Genomic DNA, 11,339 nt, shown 5'->3' on the forward strand with positions numbered 1-11,339 from the left:
TAGAGCATGGCGTTTGCAACGCCAGGGTTGTGGGTTTGATTCCCACGGGGGGCCAGTATAAAAAGATATGTATTCACTAACTGTAAGTTGCTCTGGATAAGAGCGTCTGCTAAATGACTAAAATGTAAATGTAATAAAGTATTTACTTAAAACTGTGGCTTTCCATTTGAAGGAACCGCAGGTCCGGTTCTACAGAGTTTTCCAGCAGCAGGTGTTACTAAGGGTTGCTAAAGGTGATTCATTCTAGTCCAATCAGTGTTACTTCAATGATAGTAAACACACCTTTATTATGTCTGAAAGCGTTATAAGACATGTTTGTCAGGGTGATAAATAGCTAGGTGTTTTGTATTCTACATAATTGATGTTTATATCTCTTCCTTACGTTAAGATAGCACTTAAGTACACTTGTCTATCCGGTTGTGACATTCTGGGTCAATCCAAAATGTCAGTTACATACGGTACTGTATGCTTATCGATAGCTAAGATGACTGTCAGTCAGTGTGTTGTGTGTAGTGTAGACAGGTCGTGGTTGTTTCAATGGCAGTGATGAACATGTTTTGATAAGTCTGAATGGTGTTAGTCTGATCACAACTATACTCTATAGTAGAGCTTATTGCCAACGTAACACCCTGCTCCTGTGGAGATGGAAGACTCATCAACACACACACACAATCAAATCCAATGCTTATTTTGCTGACCATTTAGAATAGATTTTTCCGGATTTTTCCAAAGTGGCAAATTTATTTTTTATTTCCAACATTCATTACACTTTAATTAAAGATGCACCCCAAGACCTTAAGTACAACAAATGCGTAACGTATAGGACGAATTGCAAAATTAAAATAACCAAATGTAAAGTTTGCAGGACATAACATATCATACAAAATGGATGACGTGGTGCGCAATTTGATGACATAGTACACAAAAAACAGGGACCACTTTCAAAACTACTGGCTGAAATTAAACAAAAGTTAGATAGTGCGTCTTTAAAGCCTTTTCTTCTGATTCATGAAACCAATCAATTACGATCTGGGTCTGACTGGCAGCACCCTATAATTGGTTAAAGCTGCTGTCCTTTTCTCTAGTATCCTGCAGCCTATGACTGCAGACCAAACAGGTGTCAGGCGAGGAAACAGGCCCTTCCAGTCTGTAAAGCAGCTAACTAGCTCCCCGGGTCGTGCCAACCTGTAATTATCACATCATTTTGGTTTTAAATCACTCCCGCTCGTCATGGTATCATCACAGCAGCAATTTCTGAGCTACAAATCTAGCTTGTCATCTGGTCACAGACAGACAGAATGGAGGTGTCTGTCTCACGTGATGCTATGCCACAAGGTATAAAGACAGGCAGGATGGAGGTGTCTGTCTCACGTGATGCTATGCCACAAGGTATAAAGACAGGCAGGATGGAGGTGTCTGTCTCACGTGATGCTATGCCACAAGGTATAAAGACAGGCAGGATGGAGGTGTCTGTCTCACGTGATGCTATGCCACAAGGTATAAAGACAGGCAGGATGGAGGTGTCTGTCTCACGTGATGCTATGCCACAAGGTATAAAGACAGGCAGGATGGAGGTGTCTGTCTCACGTGATGCTATGCCACAAGGTATAAAGACAGGCAGGATGGAGGTGTCTGTCTCACGTGATGCTATGCCACAAGGTATAAAGACAGGCAGGATGGAGGTGTCTGTCTCACGTGATGCTATGCCACAAGGTATAAAGACAGGCAGGATGGAGGTGTCTGTCTCACGTGATGCTATGCCACAAGGTATAAAGACAGGCAGGATGGAGGTGTCTGTCTCACGTGATGCTATGCCACAAGGTATAAAGACAGACAGGATGGAGGTGTCTGTCTCACGTGATGCTATGCCACAAGGTATAAAGACAGACAGGATGGAGGTGTCTGTCTCACGTGATGCTATGCCACAAGGTATAAAGACAGGCAGGATGGAGGTGTCTGTCTCACGTGATGCTATGCCACAAGGTATAAAGACAGGCAGGATGGAGGTGTCTGTCTCACGTGATGCTATGCCACAAGGTATAAAGACAGGCAGGATGGAGGTGTCTGTCTCACGTGATGCTATGCCACAAGGTATAAAGACAGGCAGGATTGATGGGATGGTATGGAAGCTGCCAGGGGGATTTAGCATAAATAACTAATATCTTTTGTCCTATATCTAAAATTGGTTTTGCATGATCATGCCACTTCTCTTGATCAAATCATATTGTATTTTTTTTTAAAGGTTGAACTTATCAAAATGCATGTTATGTGCATTAAATATAATAAATGTTATCTCTAGCTTTCTGAGGGTCCAAATCTCCAAAACAAATGAGGTCATACTGTCTGTATTCAACTCCAGTATATCTATCCTCATCCGTGTCTATGTGGTCTGTGATTGAGGTTGGCCAATAGAAGACCCACCACTGCTCCAAGGTTAGACATTTGATCGCACTAGAAGAAATCCAACTATTCTGGAAGTTCCCTGCGTCAAGTCTTGACACCCTCGGTTACATGGTGCCCACCCATCTCCACTCTCCTGTCTCAACATAACTCTAGACACCCATCATTACACTCCCCTTCCTCATCAGCCCTATCAATCACAGAAACATTCCCTGGATTACTTCAGTCAATGTCAGACATCACAGAGCATGATTCTACTCTTACAGTCTAATCAAATCCATAATATATTGTTTTATACACTAACAAAATGATTACATTAACCTTTACTGTATACCGTATGCAAATGTACATTTTGTGCAATTCCTCCCAGACAAAAGACGTACCAAAAGAAAAAAGATGATATATACAGGGATGATACATACAGTGATGATACATACAGGGATGATACATACAGGGATGATACATACAGGGATGATACATACAGGGATGATACATACAGTGATGATACATACAGTGATGATACATACAGTGATGATACATACAGTGATGATACATACAGTGATGATACATACAGGGATGATACATACAGGGATGATACATACAGTGATGATACATACAGGGATGTTACATACAGGGATGATACATACAGTGATGATACATACAGGGATGATACATACAGGGATGATACATACAGGGATGATACATACAGTGATGATACATACAGGGCTGATACATACAGGGATGATACATACAGTGATGATATATACAGGGATGATACATACAGGGATGATATATACAGGGATGATACATACAGGGATGATACATACAGGGATGATACATACAGGGATGATACATACAGGGATGATACATACAGGGATGATACATACAGGGATGATACATACAGTGATGATACATACAGTGATGATACATACAGGGATGATACATACAGGGATGATACATACAGGGATGATACATACAGTGATGATACATACAGTGATGATACATACAGGGATGATACATACAGTGATGATATATACAGGGATGATACATACAGTGATGATACATACAGTGATGATATATACAGGGATGATACATACAGTGATGATACATACAGTGATGATACATACAGGGATGATACATACAGGGATGATACATACAGGGATGATACATACAGGGATGATACATACAGTGATGATATATACAGGGATGATACATACAGGGATGATATATACAGGGATGATACATACAGGGATGATACATACAGGGATGATACATACAGGGATGATACATACAGTGATGATACATACAGGGATGATACATACAGTGATGATACATACAGGGATGATACATACAGGGATGATACATACAGTGATGATACATACAGGGATGATACATACAGGGATGATACATACAGGGATGATACATACAGTGATGATATATACAGGGATGATACATACAGGGATGATACATACAGGGATGATACATACAGGGATGATACATACAGTGATGATATATACAGGGATGCTATATACAGGGATGATACATACAGTGATGATACATACAGGGATGATACATACAGTGATGATATATACAGTGATGATACATACAGTGATGATACATACAGTGATGATACATACAGTGATGATACATACAGGGATGATACATACAGTGATGATACATACAGTGATGATACAGACAGGGATGATACATACAGGGATGATAAATACAGGGATGATACATACAGGGATGATACATACAGGGATGATACATACAGGGATGATACATACAGGGATGATACATACAGTGATGATACATACAGTGTATATTCATACAATACATCAAATATGGATCAAGGCAGTAAGAATGACGTGTCAGTGGTAGAACTGTCACGTGTCAGGGAAACTTTCCACTCATTAACACGGTGGGGAAGATTTGGGGCTGATCATTTATTGGGTTGCAGGGTTTACATTTACATTTACATTTACATTTTAGTAATTTAGCAGACGCTCTTAACCAGAGCGACTTACAGTTAGTGAGTGCATACATTTTCTTTTTTTTATACCCCTGTGGGTTAACCTATCTTAACCTATCTTAACGATTTACCCTGCTGACCTATCTTAACCCTTTACCCTGTTAATCTATTTTAACCCTTTACCTGCTGACCTATCTTAACCCTGCTAACATATCTTAACCATGCTGACCTATCTTAACCCTGTTAACCTATCTTAACCCTTTACCCTGCTAACCTATCTTAACCCTGCTAACCTATCTTAACCCTTTACCATGGTAATCTATCTTAACTCTTTACCCTGCTAACCTTTCTTAACCCTTTACCCTGCTAACCTATCTTAACCCTGCTAACCTATCTTAAAACTGCTAACCAATCTTAACCCTTTACCATGTGAACCTATCTTAAACTGCTAACCTATCTTAACCCTTTACCAATCTAACCTATCTTAACCCATTACCCTGCCAGATCTCTATAGCATATCATGCTACATGATCCAAACACAACTAGCTTCATGCTCCCTTGTCTCTACTGCAGGCTGGTTGTATCTGAAGGACTTGAATAATCATAACAGCATTAATCATGTGTATATAAGTGTATAACTACTAGGTCTTCGGAGGAATTATATTGATTTGATTAATTTTAATTGTTGCACTTCAATATTTGCTAGATTATAAAATCACTACTAAAAGAGGAACACAGGAAACTCATTAAAGCAACTGAGTTGTGGTTACTCAAACATCTCCAACTGCCTGTAGATCTCAAATCATATAAGTGATACTCACTAGTCAATCAGATGTTCTATCACTTAATGTTTTGAGTTCTTAACAAATATTAGGTTATTGAGTAAATATAACTTTATTTATGTGTGTTCTGCTAATCTAAAGCTATAGATTTTAACAAGTTATGATTCTTTTTATTATTATTATTATTATTATTATTATTATTATTATTATTATTATTATTTTAAAGTCAATTTAACATATATTAAATAAGTTATTCTTACTTGATTCTATTATGTAATACCTCTTTAGTTGAAATAATACAATAGCAGTCAGACATATTGTTATTGGAGTAAGAAAATACCTGATTTATTGTGCTGTGTTGTGCTCATATAGAATTATTACGTTTTTGCAAGTTATGAATACTTAATAGTGCCACTTGTCTCTGTTTTTAGAGGATTGTGGGTAATTCCCAAAATTTGGACTTTTACACATTGATGTATGCATGTTTAAGGAAAGTAAAATTCTATTCTAAAATAGTATTAAACAGTTTGTTGTGCTATGAGGTGCAATTGATCATGATGAACGGATATCAAAACCGTCAAGCAAATTGACATTCAATAATGAGACAAGCCATTCCCACCATCAACAAGGTCATGTGCACCAATCTTAATGACAGAGGCTAATTCAGTATCCTGTAATGCTTGCAGCTTACTGGAATGAGTGTCAATCGAATCAAATGTTATTTGTCACATGCGCATGTCAAGCCCTTTGCTATGGCAAGCCTAAATAATTTCAGGAGTAAACATGTGCTCAATAAGTCACATAATAAGTTGCATGGACTCACTCTGTGTGCAATAGTATTGTTTAACATGATTTATTAATGACTACCTCATCTCTGTACCCCACACATACAATTATCTGTAAGGTCCCTCAGTCAAGCAGTGAATTTCAAACACAGACTCAACCACAAAGACCAGAGAGGTTTTCCAATGCCTTGCAAAGAAGGGCACCTATTGGTAGATTTGTTTTTTAAAAAGCAGACATTGAACATCCCTTTGAGCATGGTGAAGTTATTAAATACACTTTGGATGGTGTATCAATAGACCCAGTCACTACAAAGATACAGGCGTCCTTCCTAACTCAGTTGCTGGAGAGGAAGGAACCTACTCAGGGATTTCACCATGAGGCCAATGGTGACTTTAAAACAGTTACAGAGTTTAATGGCTTTGATAAGAAAAACAGGATGGATGAACAACATTGTAGTTACTCCGCAATACTAACCTAATTGACAGAGTGAAAAGAAGGAAGCCTGTACAGAATAAAAAATATTCCAAAACATGCATCCTGTTTGCAACAACGCACTAAAGTAATACTGCAAAAAATGTGGCAACGCAATTAACTTTTTGTCCTGAATACAAAGTGTTATGTTTGGGGCAAATCCAATACAACACATTACTGAGTACCACTCTCCATATTTTCAAGCGTAGTGGTGGCTGCATCATGTTATGGGTATGCTTGTAATCGTTAAGGACTGGGGAGTTTTTCAGGATGAAAAAGAAACGGAATGGAGCTAAGCACAGGCAAAATCCTAGAGGAAAATCTGGTTCAGTCTGCTATCCACCAGACACTGGGAGATGAATTCACCTTTCAGCAGGACAATAACATAAAACACAAGGCCAAATATACAGTGCAGCTGCTTACCCAGATGACAGTGAATGTTCCTCAGTGGCCGAGTTACAGTTTTGACTTAAATCTGCTTGAAAATCTATGGCAAGACTTGAAAATGGTTGTCTAGCAACGATCAACAACCAATTTGACAGAGCTTGAAGAATGATGAAAAGAATAATGGGCAAATATTGTACAATCCAGGTATGGAAAGCTCTCAGAGACTTACCAAGAAAGACTCACAGCTGTAATCGCTGCCGAAGGTGATTCTAACATGTATTGACTCAGGGTGTGATACTTATGTAAATGAGATATTTGCAAAAATGTCCAAAAACATGTTTTCAATTTGTCATTATTGGGGTGAGAAGAAAAATCAATTTAATCCATTTTGAATTCAGGCTGCAACACAAGAAAATGTGGAATAAGTCAAAGGGTATGAGGACTTTCTGAAGGCTCTGTACTTTGAATTGGGTTACTTGAATGGTTCTAGGCACCAAAACAAATTAGTAGGCAGAACTAATTACTTTTTACAGTGCACTAACGCACACACACACACACACTAAATCACACACACAGACACACACATACACACATAAACACACACAGAGGTACTGGAAGATGTGTAGTTGTCTGATTAATGCAATCACTCAGGTCATTATAACGACTGCTACTAATAGCCTACACTTCCGCCAGGTTTCAAAACACCATTACACTGTAATGTAAGGCATATTCATTTTCACACAACTCTTGTCTGCCTTTCAACAAAGGAACCAGACTTCTTCTCACTTTATGGTGTTCACCTCAAGCCTAACGGTTGAGAAAACTATTGATTAAGAAAGAACAGTTGTTTTTACTTGAGAAAAGCAAAAGGGAACTTTTCCATCCATCTATCGATGTCATGTCAGTGTGAGCTGTGTGTCTTTGTCTTTGACATTCAGACGTAATGGATGGCCTCATAATGGAGCCTTGTGGGACTGTCAGTCACTAATTAGTAATAGAGATGAATTACATCTTTCAATCAGCAGTAAGAAGATGAACACTCACAGCTCATATAACACGCAACTGAATCCTATATGACACGTACTATAAATGCTATGGATTTGATTGTTGCAATGCATGATGTCTGTTAGCTTGACAGTAAATATCCCCTTTTACGTCTTCTATTAGGGTCTCTGATTATCAGTCCTATGTCATTCTCTGGTTCTATCACTATCATTTTAGTCTCTAGTTCTAGAGTTCTAATATATCATTCTATAGTTCTTGAGTTCTAATATTTAATTACTTAGGTCTCAACTCTAGTTCTAGAGTTCTAATATTTAATTATATACAGTAGTTATATACTTCTTGATCAGCTGCTGCATACAACTACTCTGTTGTGTGCGTAATTTAAACCTACATAAAATTACATGTAAAATGGGATATGAACATAAGGAATCCAGAGATATGAAATACTTTAGCAGTCTAAATTATCATTGGAAATATCAACAGCATAACATCATCACAATAATAAAATATCTCTCTTTATTTTTCTTGAGATATGGTGGCTGCTGAATAAAGCTGATCATTTTGTGCACCTACATGCATTCTACCATCTGGTATTTTATTTGTGCATCTAAATGTCCAATTTCCATGGCAACACCAAGGAGGCAGGTAGCAGGAAGTGTCTAAATGTTTTCCCCTGAATATAAGAGGACCACTCACAGGGTTCATAAGGCTACAACTGAACTGAGGACATTTGGTACAGTACAGGACAGACCAGAGCCATATATTTAGACAGTTGGGACATTGAGGTTTCTGCATTATTATTTACATGACACTACAACATTGTGTGGCGGCCATGTTGGCTCCCCATTAATATAACAATTGAGGTTTCTGCATTATTATTTACATGACACTACAACAATGTGATTTTCTGGATTTTTGTTTTAGATTCCGTCTTTCACAGTTGAAGTGTACCTATGATAGAAATTACAGACCTCTACATGCTTTGTAAGTAGGAAAACCTGCAAAATCGGCAGTGTATCAAATACTTGTTCTCCCCACTGTATTGGTTATTACTTCCCCCTTATTACCGTATTAACCCCTCGTTTCATGTGTCTCTCCTCAGGCCGGTGGTAGCTGGTCCACTCCAGGAGGCTTCACCTCCTCTGGACATCGAGGGGGCCCCGGCGTACTCTGTCCGTTCCATCCTGGATTTGAGGCGTCGGGTGGGGGGCCTTCAGTACCTCGTGGAGTGGAAGGGGTACGGTCCGGAAGAACGGTGCTGGGTTCCGGTGAGGGATATCCTCGATCCCTCCATGTTACGGGATTTCCACCGTCGCCATTCGGCTCGCCCTGCTCCGCATCCTCCTGGCCGTCCCCGAGGCCGGGGTCAGCGCGCTGCTGGAGCCCTGCATCAAGGGGGGGGGGTTACTGTCACGACTTCCGCCGAGGCTGCCTCCCCTTCTTGTTCGGGCAGGTTTCAGCGTTCGGCGTCACCGGCTTACTAGCTACTGCCGATCCATTTATCATCACTCCATTTGTCTTGTCTTCAATCACACACACCTGGTCCTTATTCCCTCATTAGTCATGGTATAAGTGTTCCCTCTGTTTCCTTTTCTGTGTGGGTGATTGTTTATTGTGGAGGTTTGTGAAGCTCGGTGGAGCTCGTGTATTGTGTATCGACGGGAGTATTTTCCCGTGTGCCTGTTTTGTGCCCTGGAGTGTGTTTGACACATTTCTGCGTAAACCTGTATTTTGCGGATTAAAGCTTGTTATTCTGTGATTTACTCTCCTGCGCCTGACTTCTTCAACGCCCCCTCATCACAATTATACTGTACTGTACTATACTATATTGTACTGTACTGTAGTGTACTACTATACTATACAATATTATACTGTACTGTACTGTACTGTACTGTACTGTACTGTACTCTACTCTACTCTACTCTACTCTACTCTACTCTACTCTACTATAATATACTATCCTGTACTACACTATACTATAATATAATAAACTATACTATATAGGCTACTATACTATATACTAAATATACTATAGATTAATCCCCATTCCAACAGTACAAATAAGATTATTTAGGATTACTAAAAAAGAGCTGGTTTGCATTCCACTTATGCATCAAGCAGAACAGAAACAGTGGTATCAATTTAACAACAAACTCCTGGCAATCATGTAGCCTATAGGCCTTGGCTGTTTTTACCATACCTATTTCAGTGCTCATATCATTGAATGTGTCTGAAAGTATGTAATTGAGTATGTAATTGAACCCTGAAAAAATATTCAGCCCCAATTACGGAGAATATGAATAGGTTGCTCCTACATTTTGTTCACAGTTTATGTGCATATCTGCCGATAATGAGGCTGTCTATTGTAAAAAGGTGATGAAAATGACGCAATACTAACACCTCTCAATTGCTCGGGGCTTGAAGAATTAGCAGGTGTAAAATCACAACGCATAAAGGTGATTTGAATTAATTTTCCAGCTGGTAAAACCCAGAACCGAAGGCCCAGCAGAGGCCCTTCAAGCAATGTTTCGTCAATCTACATTAGTACAATGCTGAATATCAAACACACCAATGGTGATAACGTAGAATTAAATTCGGGACAGTTTGAGTATGAAGAACAATGGCCCTAAATGATTGACCACTCGGGGGGCCATGCTCCATATATCACTGATTATACTATATTGATATACGTGTTACAGAATAAGTACAGAATAAGCAAGCTATGTACTATTCCATGTTCTATTATATTCTGTTCTGTTACAGGGTAGGCTAATCGTCACCTATTGTCCAAGTTAAACACATATTGTAGGCCTATAAGCTGTTTGATTAGGCTACAGCATGACTCGAAATAAACGAATAACTATTAACGGCTCTCGCAAGACTTGTCTCTATTACTCAAAGAAAGTCGTTTTAGTAAGGAGGAAATGTCGTGTTAGTAGTAATAGCAGGGACGGGTTTTGACCTGGTTGATCATGTCCGTTTGGCCCGACACATCTCTCGCTATGATTGATTGTCTCTATCAGAGCTGTATTGACGGTGTTTTGACTTCATTCCCAAACAAGGTTCCTTAAGTGTGTGTCGGCATATCGGAAAAGTGAAGTTCTTTGCACATAGCAGCATATCCTCATCTCATGTATGTCAAAAGTCGGATTTAAAAAATGCTTTTGGTTCTGACATATCTTTTCTGAAACTATTTCGGCTGAAAGTATGATTTTAAATATTTTCCGAACGATTAGCGAAGGCTAATCAATTATATCTGTCGTTCTCTATTTTTGCGGTTGTAAGTGTTGCGTATGTCCTTCGGTGTGTCCGGAAAGAAAAGCATATCTGGCACAGTAAGATTTCTGGTGAAAGGTTCCTTTGAACAGAGTGTGTAGTGACACGGAGTTACGTTAAACTTGTTTTCATGTCGCTTTGAACGGATCATCGCATTTGGCCATGCACCCATGGCAACCTATCCAGTGTCTCATTGAGTTACAGATGTTTAGGCCCATAGGCACAAGTCCAGACGGAGAATACATTGAAAAACGTAATAG

Source organism: Coregonus clupeaformis, chromosome 2 (genome assembly GCF_020615455.1).
Source record: "Coregonus clupeaformis isolate EN_2021a chromosome 2, ASM2061545v1, whole genome shotgun sequence".
NCBI lineage: Eukaryota > Metazoa > Chordata > Actinopteri > Salmoniformes > Salmonidae > Coregonus > Coregonus clupeaformis.